Source organism: Dermacentor variabilis, chromosome 10 (assembly GCF_050947875.1).
Source record: "Dermacentor variabilis isolate Ectoservices chromosome 10, ASM5094787v1, whole genome shotgun sequence".
Lineage (NCBI taxonomy): Eukaryota > Metazoa > Arthropoda > Arachnida > Ixodida > Ixodidae > Dermacentor > Dermacentor variabilis.
The window spans coordinates 113,895,819-113,907,790 of NC_134577.1; the positions used below are offsets into that span (position 1 = coordinate 113,895,819).

Genomic DNA, 11,972 nt, shown 5'->3' on the forward strand with positions numbered 1-11,972 from the left:
GTACAATATCGTGTAGTGGCCTGAATATTGTTGGTGTTACACTTCGGCGTTGGCTCTACCAGCAGGCTCCAGTTGAACGTAATTTACAGTAAATGCAACCACCCACACGTTGTGCAAATGAAAAAAAAAAAACAAGACGTCACAGAAGCACGCAATAAAAAAGCAAAAAGAACGGTGCCATCAGCACTCGGTGTTCCCAGGTGGTCTCCCTCCCAAGTACTGACCGAGCCCAATGCTGCTTAGCTTCGGGGAGCGGACGAGAACCGGCGTATTCAGCATGGTATGGCCGATGGCGAGAATGTGCTTTTTACGACTGCACCTGTATCGTGCTGCTATGTTGTGCAGTCGCCGAAAGTATTGCTACAGCATACAGCACGTACGCGGCAGTCTTTCCGTGAACAATACACGCACGCGTCGTGTACGTTGATCACTCCGTTTTGGTTGTTCGCTGCATGCGTGCGTGCTAGTGCTCACAAAAACAAGAGGGCGAGCGCCACATTTTGCGCGCGTTGCAACAAACAAGGTGCCACTTTATTGATGCGTTGTCATTGAGCTGTATGCGGGTGTGATAAGTAAGCGGTTAGAAGCTTGTGCGACTAAATTTTGCATCATTACGTATACCGCTTACCACCGTCATCATTCCGCGTACAATATCGTGTAGTGGCCTGAATATTGTTGGTGTTACACTTCGGCGTTGGCTCTACCAGCCGGCTCCATTTGAACGTAATTTACAGTAAATGCAACCACCCACACGTTGTGCAAATGAAAAAAAAAACAAGACGTCACAGAAGCACGCAATAAAAAAGCAAAAAGAACGGTGCCATCAGCACTCGGTGTTCCCACGTGGTCTCCCTCCCAAGTACTGACCGAGCCCAATGCTGCTTAGCTTCGGGGAGCGGACGAGAACCGGCGTATTCAGCATGGTATGGCTGATGGTGAGAATGTGCTGTTTACGACTGCACCTGTATCGTGCTGCTATGTTGTGCAGTCGCCGAATGTATTGCTACAGCATACAGCAAGTACGCGGCAGTCTTACCGTGAACAATACACGCACGCGTCGTGTACGTTGATCACTCCGTTTGTGGTTGTTCGCTGCATGCGTGCGTGCTAGTGCTCACAAAAACAAGAGGGCGAGCGCCACATTTTGCGCGCGTTGCAGCCCACAAGGTGCCACTTTATTGATGCGTTGTCATTGAGCTGTATGCGGGTGTGATAAGTAAGCGGTTAGAAGCTTGTGCGACTAAATTTTGCATCATTACGTATACCGCTTACCACCGTCATCATTCCGCGTACAATATCGTGTAGTGGCCTGAATATTGTTGGTGTTACACTTCGGCGTTGGCTCTACCAGCAGGCTCCAGTTGAACGTAATTTACAGTAAATGCAACCACCCACACGTTGTGCAAATGAAAAAAAAAAACAAGACGTCACAGAAGCACGCAATAAAAAAGCAAAAAGAACGGTGCCATCAGCACTCGGTGTTCCCAGGTGGTCTCCCTCCCAAGTACTGACCGAGCCCAATGCTGCTTAGCTTCGGGGATCGGACGAGAACCGGCGTATTCAGCATGGTATGGCTGATGGCGAGAATGTGCTGTTTACGACTGCACCTGTATCGTGCTGCTATGTTGTGCAGTCGCCGAATATATTGCTACAGCATACAGCACGTACGCGGCAGTCTTTCCGTGAACAATACACGCAGGCGTCGTGTACGTTGATCACTCCGTTTGTGGTTGTTCGCTCCATGCGTGCGTGCTGGTGCTCACAAAAACAAGAGGGCGAGCGCGACATTTTGCGTGCGTTGCAGCAAACAAGGTGCCACTTTATTGATGCGTTGTCATTGAGCTGTATGCGTGTGTGATAAGTAAGCGGTTAGAAGCTTGTGCGACTAAATTTTGCATCATTACGTATACCGCTTACCACCGTCATCATTCCGCGTACAATATCGTGTAGTGGCCTGAATATTGTTGGTGTTACACTTCGGCGTTGGCTCTATCAGCAGGCTCCAGTTGAACGTATGTTACAGTAAATGCAAAAACCCACACGTTGTGCAAATGAAAAAAAACAAGACGTCACAGAAGCACGCAATAAAAAAGCGAAAAGAACGGTGCCATCAGCACTCGGTGTTCCCAGGTGGTCTCCCTCCCAAGTACTGACCGAGCCCAATGCTGCTTAGCTTCGGGGATCGGACGAGAACCGGCGTATTCAGCATGGTATGGCCGATGGCGAGAATGTGCTGTTTACGACTGCACATGTATCGTGCTGCTATGTTGTGCAGTCGCCGAATATATTGCTACAGCATACAGCACGTACGCGGCAGTCTTTCCGTGAACAATACACGCAGGCGTCGTGTACGTTGATCACTCCGTTTGTGGTTGTTCGCTGCATGCGTGCGTGCTAGTGCTCACAAAAACAAGAGGGCGAGCGCCACATTTTGCGCGCGTTGCAGCAAACAAGGTGCCACTTTATTGATGCGTTGTCATTGAGCTGAATGCGGGTGTGATAAGTAAGCGGTTAGAAGCTTGTGCGACTAAATTTTGCATCATTACGTATACCGCTTACCACCGTCATCATTCCGCGTACAATATCGTGTAGTGGCCTGAATATTGTTGGTGTTACACTTCGGCGTTGGCTCTATCAGCAGGCTCCAGTTGAACGTAAGTTACAGAAAATGCAAAAACCCACACGTTGTGCAAATGAAAAAAAAAAAACAAGACGTCACAGAAGCACGCAATAAAAAAGCAAGAAGAACGGTGCCATCAGCACTCGGTGTTCCCAGGTGGTCTCCCTCCCAAGTACTGACCGAGCCCAATGCTGCTTAGCTTCGGGGATCGGACGAGAACCGGCGTATTCAGCATGGTATGGCCGATGGAGAGAATGTGCTGTTTACGACTGCACCTGTATCGTGCTGCTATGTTGTGCAGTCGCCGAATGTATTGCTACAGCATACAGCAAGTACGCGGCAGTCTTACCGTGAACAACACACGCACGCGTCGTGTACGTTGATCACTCCGTTTGTTGTTGTTCGCTGCATGCGTGCGTGCTAGTGCTCACAAAAACAAGAGGGCGAGCGCCACATTTTGCGCGCGTTGCAGCCCACAAGGTGCCACTTTTTGATGCGTTGTCATTGAGCTGTATGCGGGTGTGATAAGTAAGCGGTTAGATGCATGTGCGACTAAATTTTGCATCATTACGTATACCGCTTACCACCGTCATCATTCCGCGTACAATGTCGTGTAGTGGCCTGAATATTGTTGGTGTTACACTTCGGCGTTGGCTCTACCAGCACGCTCCCGTTGAACGCAAGTTACACTAAATGCAACCACCCACACGTTGTGCAAATGAAAAAAACAAGACGTCACAGAAGCACGCAATAAAAAAGCAAAAAGAACGGTGCCATCAGCACTCGGTGTTCCCAGGTGGTCTCCCTCCCAAGTACTGACCGAGCCCAATGCTGCTTAGCTTCGGGGATCGGACGAGAACCGGCGTATTCAGCATGGTATGGCCGATGAAGAGAATGTGCTGTTTACGACTGCACATGTGTCGTGCTGCTATGTTGTGCTGTCGCCGAATGTATTGCTACAGCATACAGCACGTACGCGGCAGTCTTTCCGTGAACAATACACGCAGGCGTCGTGTACGTTGATCACTCCGTTTGTGGTTGTTCGCTCCATGCGTGCGTGCTAGTGCTCACAAAAACAAGAGGGCGAGCGCCACATTTTGCGCGCGTTGCAGCAAACAAGGTGCCACTTTATTGATGCGTTGTCATTGAGCTGTATGCGGGTGTGATAAGTAAGCGGTTAGAAGCTTGTGCGACTAAATTTTGCATGATTACGTATACCGCTTACCACCGTCATCATTCCGCGTACAATATCGTGTAGTGGCCTGAATATTGTTGGTGTTACACTTCGGCGTTGGCTCTACCAGCACGCTCCCGTTGAACGCAAGTTACACTAAATGCAACCACCCACACGTTGTGCAAATGAAAAAAACAAGACGTCACAGAAGGACGCAATAAAAAAGCAAAAAGAACGGTGCCATCAGCACTCGGTGTTCCCAGGTGGTCTCCCTCCCAAGTACTGATCGAGCCCAATGCTGCTTAGCTTCGGGGATCGGACGAGAACCGGCGTATTCAGCATGGTATGGCCGATGGCGAGAATGTGCTGTTTACGACTGCACCTGTATCGTGCTGCTATGTTGTGCAGTCGCCGAAAGTATTGCTACAGCATACAGCACGTACGCGGCAGTCTTTCCGTGAACAATACACGCATCGCGTCTTGTACGTTGATCACTCCGTTTGTGGTTGTGCGCTGCATGCGTGCGTGCTAGTGCTCACAAAAACAAGAGGGCGAGCGCCACATTTTGCGCGCGTTGCAGCCCACAAGGTGCCACTTTATTGATGCGTTGTCATTGAGCTGTATGCGGGTGTGATAAGTAAGCGGTTAGAAGCTTGTGCGACTAAATTTTGCATCATTACGTATACCGCTTACCACCGTCATCATTCCGCATACAATACCGTGTAGTGGCCTGAATATTGTTGGTATTACACTTCGGCTTTGGCTCTACCAGCAGGCTCCAGTTGAACGTAAGTTACAGTAAATGCAACCACCCACACGTTGTGCAAATGAAAAAAAAACAAGACGTCACAGAAGCACGCAATAAAAAAGCAAAAAAGAACGGTGCCATCAGCACTAGGTGTTCCCAGGTGGTCTTCCTCCCAAGTACTGACCGAGCCCAATGCTGCTTAGCTTCGGGGATCGGACGAGAACCGGCGTATTCAGCATGGTATGGCCGATGGCGAGAATGTGCTGTTTACGACTGCACCTGTATCGTGCTGCTATGTTGTGCAGTCGCCGAATGTATTGCTACAGCAAACAGCAAGTACGCGGCAGTCTTACCGTGAACAATACACGCACGCGTCGTGTACGTTGATCACTCCGTTTGGGGTTGTTCGCTGCATGCGTGCGTGCTAGTGCTCACAAAAACAAGAGGGCGAGCGCCACATTTTGCGCGCGTTGCAGCCCACAAGGTGCCACTTTATTGATGCGTTGTCATTGAGCTGTATGCGGGTGTGATAAGTAAGCGGTTAGAAGCTTGTGCGACTAAATTTTGCATCATTACGTATACCGCTTACCACCGTCATCATTCCGCGTACAATATCGTGTAGTGGCCTGAATATTGTTGGTGTTACACTTCGGCGTTGGCTCTACCAGCAGGCTCCAGTTGAACGTAAGTTACAGTAAATGCAACCACCCACACGTTGTGCAAATGAAAAAAAAAACAAGACGTCACAGAAGCACGCAATAAAAAAGCAAAAAGAACGGTGCCATCAGCACTCGGTGTTCCCAGGTGGTCTCCCTCCTAAGTACTGACCGAGCCCAATGCTGCTTAGCTTCGGGGATCGGACGAGAACCGGCGTATTAAGCATGGTATGGCCGATGGCGAGAATGTGCTGTTTACGACTGCACATGTGTCGTGCTGCTATGTTGTGCAGTCGCCGAATGTATTGCTACAGCATACAGCACGTACGCGGCAGTCTTTCCGTGAACAATACACGCAGGCGTCGTGTACGTTGATCACTCCGTTTGTGGTTGTTCGCTCCATGCGTGCGTGCTAGTGCTCACAAAAACAAGAGGGCGAGCGCCACATTTTGCGCGCGTTTCAGCAAACAAGGTGCCACTTTATTGATGCGTTGTCATTGAGCTGTATGCGGGTGTGATAAGTAAGCGGTTAGAAGCTTGTGCGACTAAATTTTGCATGATTACGTATACCGCTTACCACCGTCATCATTCCGCGTACAATATCGTGTAGTGGCCTGAATATTGTTGGTGTTACACTTCGGCGTTGGCTCTACCAGCAGGCTCCAGTTGAACGTAAGTTACAGTAAATGCAACCACCCACACGTTGTGCAAATGAAAAAAAAAACAAGACGTCACAGAAGCACTCAATAAAAAAGCAAAAAGCACGGTGCCATCAGCACTCGGTGATCCCAGGTGGTCTCCCTCCCAAGTACTGACCGAGCCTAATGCTGCTTAGCTTCGGGAATCGGATGAGAACCGGCGTATTCAGCATGGTATGGCCGATGGCGAGAATGTGCTGTTTACGACTGCACCGGTATCGTGCTGCTATGTTGTGCAGTCGCCGAATGTATTGCTACAGCACGTACGCGGCAGTCTTTCCGTGAACAATACACGCACGCGTCGTGCACGTTGATCACTCCTGTTGTGGTTGTTCGCTGCATGCGTGCGTGCTGGTGCTCACAAAAACAAGAGGGCGAGCGCCACATTTTGCGCGCGTTGCAGCCCACAAGGTGCCACTTTATTGATGCGTTGTCATTGAGCTGTATGCGGGTGTGATAAGTGAGCGGTTAGAAGCTTGTGCGACTAAATTTTGCATCATTACGTATACCGCTTACCACCGTCATCATTCCGCGTACAATATCGTGTAGTGGCCTGAATATTGTTGGTGTTACACTTCGGCGTTGGCTCTACCAGCAGGCTCCAGTTGAACGTAAGTTACAGTAAATGCAACCACCCACACGTTGTGCAAATGAAAAAAAAAACAAGACGTCACAGAAGCACGCAATAAAAAAGCAAAAAGAAAGGTGCCATCAGCACTCGGTGTTCCTAGGTGGTCTCCCCCCCAGTACTGACCGAGCCCAATGCTGCTTAGCTTCGGGGATCGGACGAGAACCGGCGTATTCAGCATGGTATGGCCGATGGCAAGAATGTGCTGTTTACGACTGCTCCTGTATCGTGCTGCTATGTTGTGCAGTCGCCGAATGTATTGCTACAGCACGTACGCGGCAGTCTTTCCGTGAACAATACACGCACGCGTCGTGTACGTTGATCACTCCGTTTGCGGTTGTTCGCTGCATGCGTGCGTGCTAGTGGTCGCAAAAACAAGAGGGCGAGCGCCACATTTTGCGAGCGTTGCAGCCCACAAGGTGCCACTTTATTGATGCGTTGTCATTGAGCTGTATGCGGGTGTGATAAGATAAGCGGTTAGAAGCTTGTGCGACTAAATTTTGCATCATTACGTATACCGCTTACCGCCGTCATCATTCCGCGTACAATATCGTGTAGTGGCCTGAATATTGTTGGTGTTACACTTCGGCGTTGGCTCTACCAGCAGGCTCCAGTTGAACGTAAGTTACAGTAAATTCAACCACCCACACGTTGTGCAAATGAAAAAAAAAACAAGACGTCACAGAAGCACGCAATTAAAAAGCAAAAAGAACGGCGCCATCAGCACTCGGTGTTCCCAGGTGGTCTCCCTCCCAAGTACTGACCGAGCCCAATGCTGCTTAGCTTCGGGGATCGGACGAGAACCGGCGTATTCAGCATGGTATGGCCGATGGCGAGAATGTGCTGTTTACGACTGCACCTGTATCGTGCTGCTATGTTGTGCAGTCGCCGAATGTATTGCTACAGCATACAGCACGTACGCGGCAGTCTTTCCGTGAACAATACACGCTCGCGTCGTGTACGTTGATCACTCCGTTTGTGGTTGTTCGCTGCATGCGTGCGTGCTAGTGCTCACAAAAACAAGAGGGCGAGCGCCACATTTTGCGCGCGTTGCAGCCCACAAGGTGCCACTTTATTGATGCGTTGTCACTGAGCTGTATGCGGGTGTGATAAGTAAGCGGTTAGAAGCTTGTGCGACTAAATTTTGCATCATTACGTATACCGCTTACCACCGTCATCATTCCGCGTACAATATCGTGTAGTGGCCTGAATATTGTTGGTGTTACACTTCGGCGTTGGCTCTACCAGCATTCTCCAGTTGAACGTAAGTTACAGAAAATGCGACCACCCACATGTTGTGCAAATGAAAAAAAAAGAAACAAGACGTCACAGAAGCACCCAAAAAAAAGCAAAAAGAACGGTGCCATCAGCACTCGGTGTTCCCAGGTGGTCTCCCTCCCAAGTACTGACCGAGCCCAATGCTTCTTAGCTTCGGGGATCGGACGAGAACCGGCGTATTCAGCATGGTATGGCCGATGGCGAGAATGTGCTGTTTACGACTGCACCTCTATCGTGCTGCTATGTTGTGCAGTCGCCGAATGTATTGCTACAGCATACAGCACGTACGCGGCAGTCTTTCCGTAAACAATACACGCACGCGTCGTGTACGTTGATCACTCCGTTTGTGGTTGTTCGCTGCATGCGTGCGTGCTAGTGCTCACAAAAACAAGAGGGCGAGCGCCACATTTTGCGCGCGTTGCAGCCAACAAGGTGCCACTTTATTGATGCGTTGTCATTGAGCTGTATGCGGGTGTGATAAGTAAGCGGTTAGAAGCTTGTGCGACTAAATTTTGCATCATTACGTATACCGCTTACTACCGTCATCATTCCGCGTACAATATCGTGTAGTGGCCTGAATATTGTTGGTGTTACACTTCGGCGTTGGCTCTACCAGCAGGCTCCAGTTGAACGTAAGTTACAGTAAATGCAACCACACACACGTTGTGCAAATGAAAAAAAAAATAAAACAAGACGTCACAGAAGCACGCAATAAAAAAGCAAAAAGAACGGTGCCATCAGCACTCGGTGTTCCCAGGTGGTCTGCCTCCTAAGTACTGACCGAACCCAATGCTGCTTAGCTTCGGGGATCGGACGAGAACCGGCGTATTCAGCATGGTATGGCCGATGGCGAGAATATGCTGTTTACGACTGCACCTGTATCGTGCTGCTATGTTGTGCAGTCGCCGAATTTATTGCTACAGCATACAGCACGTACGCGGCAGTCTTTCCGTGAACGATACACGCACGCGTCGTGTACGTTGATCACTCCGTTTGTGGTTGTTCGCTGCATGCGTGCGTGCTAGTGCTCACAAAAACAAGAGGGCGAGCGCCACATTTTGCGCGCGTTGCAGCCCACAAAGTGTCACTTTATTGATGGGTTGTCATTGAGCTGTATGCGGGTGTGATAAGTAAGCGGTTAGAAGCTTGTGCGACTAAATTTTGCATCATTACGTATACCGCTTACCACCGTCATCATTCCGCGTACAATATCGTGTAGTGGCCTGAATATTGTTGGTGTTACACTTCGGCGTTGGCTTTACCAGCATTCTCTAGTTGAACGTAAGTTACAATAAATGCAACCACACACACGTTGTGCAAATGAAAAAAAGAAACAAGACGTCACAGAAGCACGCAATAAAAAAGCTAAAAGAACGGTGCCATCAGCACTCGGCGTTCCCAGGTGGTCTCCCTCCCAAGTACTGACCTAGCCCAATGCTGCTTAGCTTCGGGGATCGGACGAGAACCGGCGTATTCAACATGGTATGGCCGATGGCGAGAATGTGCTGTTTACGACTGCACCTGTATCGTGCTGCTATGTTGTGCAGTCGCCGAATGTATTGCTACAGCATACAGCACGCGCGCGGCAGTCTTTCCGTGAACAATACACGCACGCGTCGTGTACGTTGATCACTCCGTTTGTGGTTGTTCGCTGCATGCGTGCGTGCTAGTGCTCACAAAAACAAGAGGGCGAGCGCCACATTTTGCGCGCGTTGCAGCCCACAAGGTGCCACTTTATTGATGCGTTGTCATTTAGCTGTATGCGGGTGTAATAAGTAAGCGGTTAGAAGCTTGTGCGACTAAATTTTGCATCATTACGTATACCGCTTACCACCGTCATCATTCCGCATACAATATCGTGTAGTGGCCTGAATATTGTTGGTGTTACACTTCGGCGTTGGCTCTACCCGCATTCTTCAGTTGAACGTAAGTTACAGGAAATGCAACCACCCACACGTTGTTCCAATGAAAAAAAAACAAGACGTCAGAGGAGCACGCAATAAAAAAGCAAGAAGAACGGTGCCATCAGCACTCGGTATTCCCAGTTGGTCTCCCTCCAAAGTACTGACCGAGCCCAATGCTGCTTAGCTTCGGGGAACGGACGAGAACCGGCGTATTCAGCATGGTATGGCCGATGGCGAGAATGTGCTGTTTACGACTGCACCTGTATCGTGCTGCTATGTTGTGCAGTCGGCGAATGTATTGCTACAGCATGCAGCACGTACGCGGCAGTCTTTCCGTGAACAATACACGCACGCGTCGTGTACGTTGATCACTTCGTTTGTGGTTGTTCGCTGCATGCGTGCGTGCTAGTGCTCACAAAAACAAGAGGGCGAGCGCCATATTTTGCGCGCGTTGCAGCCCACAGGTGCCACTTTATTGATGCGTTGTCATTTAGCTGTATGCGGGTGTGATAAGTAAGCGGTTAGAAGCTTGTGCGACTAAATTTGGCATCATTACGTATACCGCTTACCACTGTCATCATTCCGCGTACAATATCGTGTAGTGGCCTGAATATTGTTGGTGTTACACTTCGGCGTTGGCTCTACCAGCAGGCTCCAGTTGAACGTAAGTCACAGTAAATGCAACCACCCACACGTTGTGCAAATGAAAAAAAAAACAAGACGTCACAGAAGCACGCAATAAAAAAGCAAAAAGAACGGTGCCATCAGCACTCTGTGTTCCCAGGTGGTCTCCTCCCAAGTACTGACCGAGCCCAATGCTGCTTACCTTCGGGGAACGGACGAGAACAAGCGTATTCAGCATGGTATGGCCGATGGCGAGAATGTGCTGTTTACAACTGCACCTGTATCGTGCTGCTATGTTGTGCAGTCGCCGAATGTATTGCTACAGCATACATCACGTACGCGGCAGTCTTTCCGTGAACAATACACGCACGCGTCGTGTACGTTGATCACTCCGTTTGTGGTTGTTCGCTGCATGCGTGCGTGCTTGTGCTCACAAAAACAAGAGGGCGAGCGGCACATTTTGCGCGCGTTGCAGCCCACAAGGTGCCACTTTATTGATGCGTTGTCATTGAGCTGTATGCGGGTGTGATAAGTAAGCGGTTAGAAGCTTGTGAGACTAAATTTTGCATCAGTACGTATACCGCTTACCACCGTCATCATTCCGCGTACAATATCGTGTAGTGGCCTGAATATTGTTGGTGTTACACTTCGGCGTTGGCTCTACCAGCAGGCTCCGGTTGAACGTAAGTTACCGTAAATGCAACCACGCACACGTTGTTCAAATAAAAAAAAACAAGACGTCACAGAATCACGCAATAAAAAAGCAAAAAGAACCGTGCCACCAGCACTCGGTGTTCCCAGGTGGTCTCCCTCCCAAGTACTGACCGAGCCCAATGCTGCTTAACTTCGGGGATCGGACGAGAACCAGCGTATTCAGCATGGTATGGCCGATGGCGAGAATGTGCTGTTTACGACTGCACCTGTATCGTGCTGCTATGTTGTACAGTCGCCGAATGTATTGCTACAGCATACAGCACGTACGCGGCAGTCTTACAGTGAACAATACACGCACGCGTCGTGTACGTTGATCACTCCGTTTGTGGTTGTTCGCTGCATGCGTGCGTGCTAGTGCTCACAAAAACAAGAGGGCGAGCGCCACATTTTGCGCGCGTTGCAGCCCACAAGGTGCCACTTTATTGATGCGTTGTCATTGAGCTGTATGCGGGTGTGATAAGTAAGCGGTTAGAAGCTTGTGCGACTAAATTTTGCATCATTACGTATACCGCTTACCACCGTCATCATTCCGCGTACAATATCGTGTAGTGGCCTGAATATTGTTGGTGTTACACTTCGGCGTTGGCTCTACAAGCATTCTCCAGTTGAACGTAAGTTACAGGAAATGCAACCACCCACACGTTGTGCAAATGAAAAAAAAGAAACAAGACGTCACAGAAGCACGCAATAAAAAAGCAAAAAGAACGGTGCCATCAGCACTCGGTGTTCCCAGGTGGTCTCCCTCCTAAGTACTGACCGAACCCAATGCTGCTTAGCTTCGGGGATCGGACGAGAACCGGCGTATTCAGCATGGTATGGCCGATGGCGAGAATATGCTGTTTACGACTGCACCTGTATCGTGCTGCTATGTTGTGCAGTCGCCGAATTTATTGCTACAGCATACAGCACGTACGCGGCAGTCTTTCCG

The 11,972-nt window shown here is 49.6% G+C and overlaps 10 non-coding genes and 9 pseudogenes across 10 annotated transcripts; all 19 read right to left on the reverse strand.

Moving 5' to 3' along the window:
* Positions 1-175: 175 nt before the first annotated feature.
* Positions 176-294, reverse strand: LOC142561288 (5S ribosomal RNA; annotated as a pseudogene).
* Positions 295-818: 524 nt separating this feature from the next.
* On the reverse strand, positions 819-937 carry LOC142561887 (5S ribosomal RNA; annotated as a pseudogene).
* Positions 938-1,463: 526 nt separating this feature from the next.
* LOC142562754 (5S ribosomal RNA) lies at positions 1,464-1,582 on the reverse strand. The gene has a single exon (XR_012824068.1). It is a non-coding gene; the product is annotated as a 5S ribosomal RNA (ribosomal RNA).
* Positions 1,583-2,105: 523 nt separating this feature from the next.
* Positions 2,106-2,224, reverse strand: LOC142561641 (5S ribosomal RNA). The gene has a single exon (XR_012823818.1). It is a non-coding gene; the product is annotated as a 5S ribosomal RNA (ribosomal RNA).
* Positions 2,225-2,751: 527 nt separating this feature from the next.
* On the reverse strand, positions 2,752-2,870 carry LOC142561044 (5S ribosomal RNA). Its single transcript, XR_012823575.1, has one exon. It is a non-coding gene; the product is annotated as a 5S ribosomal RNA (ribosomal RNA).
* Positions 2,871-3,391: 521 nt separating this feature from the next.
* On the reverse strand, positions 3,392-3,510 carry LOC142561375 (5S ribosomal RNA; annotated as a pseudogene).
* Positions 3,511-4,032: 522 nt separating this feature from the next.
* On the reverse strand, positions 4,033-4,151 carry LOC142562843 (5S ribosomal RNA). Its single transcript, XR_012824155.1, has one exon. It is a non-coding gene; the product is annotated as a 5S ribosomal RNA (ribosomal RNA).
* Positions 4,152-4,677: 526 nt separating this feature from the next.
* Positions 4,678-4,796, reverse strand: LOC142562963 (5S ribosomal RNA). The gene has a single exon (XR_012824272.1). It is a non-coding gene; the product is annotated as a 5S ribosomal RNA (ribosomal RNA).
* A 525-nt stretch (positions 4,797-5,321) lies between these two features.
* LOC142561208 (5S ribosomal RNA) lies at positions 5,322-5,440 on the reverse strand. Its single transcript, XR_012823733.1, has one exon. It is a non-coding gene; the product is annotated as a 5S ribosomal RNA (ribosomal RNA).
* Positions 5,441-5,965: 525 nt separating this feature from the next.
* Positions 5,966-6,084, reverse strand: LOC142562366 (5S ribosomal RNA; annotated as a pseudogene).
* Positions 6,085-6,602: 518 nt separating this feature from the next.
* LOC142561249 (5S ribosomal RNA) lies at positions 6,603-6,720 on the reverse strand. The gene has a single exon (XR_012823772.1). It is a non-coding gene; the product is annotated as a 5S ribosomal RNA (ribosomal RNA).
* A 519-nt stretch (positions 6,721-7,239) lies between these two features.
* On the reverse strand, positions 7,240-7,358 carry LOC142562833 (5S ribosomal RNA). The gene has a single exon (XR_012824144.1). It is a non-coding gene; the product is annotated as a 5S ribosomal RNA (ribosomal RNA).
* Positions 7,359-7,885: 527 nt separating this feature from the next.
* On the reverse strand, positions 7,886-8,004 carry LOC142561410 (5S ribosomal RNA; annotated as a pseudogene).
* Positions 8,005-8,534: 530 nt separating this feature from the next.
* On the reverse strand, positions 8,535-8,653 carry LOC142561973 (5S ribosomal RNA; annotated as a pseudogene).
* Positions 8,654-9,179: 526 nt separating this feature from the next.
* LOC142562983 (5S ribosomal RNA) lies at positions 9,180-9,298 on the reverse strand. Its single transcript, XR_012824291.1, has one exon. It is a non-coding gene; the product is annotated as a 5S ribosomal RNA (ribosomal RNA).
* Positions 9,299-9,822: 524 nt separating this feature from the next.
* On the reverse strand, positions 9,823-9,941 carry LOC142561734 (5S ribosomal RNA; annotated as a pseudogene).
* A 524-nt stretch (positions 9,942-10,465) lies between these two features.
* Positions 10,466-10,583, reverse strand: LOC142562567 (5S ribosomal RNA; annotated as a pseudogene).
* A 523-nt stretch (positions 10,584-11,106) lies between these two features.
* Positions 11,107-11,225, reverse strand: LOC142561033 (5S ribosomal RNA). Its single transcript, XR_012823564.1, has one exon. It is a non-coding gene; the product is annotated as a 5S ribosomal RNA (ribosomal RNA).
* A 527-nt stretch (positions 11,226-11,752) lies between these two features.
* LOC142561423 (5S ribosomal RNA) lies at positions 11,753-11,871 on the reverse strand (annotated as a pseudogene).
* Positions 11,872-11,972: the final 101 nt, after the last annotated feature.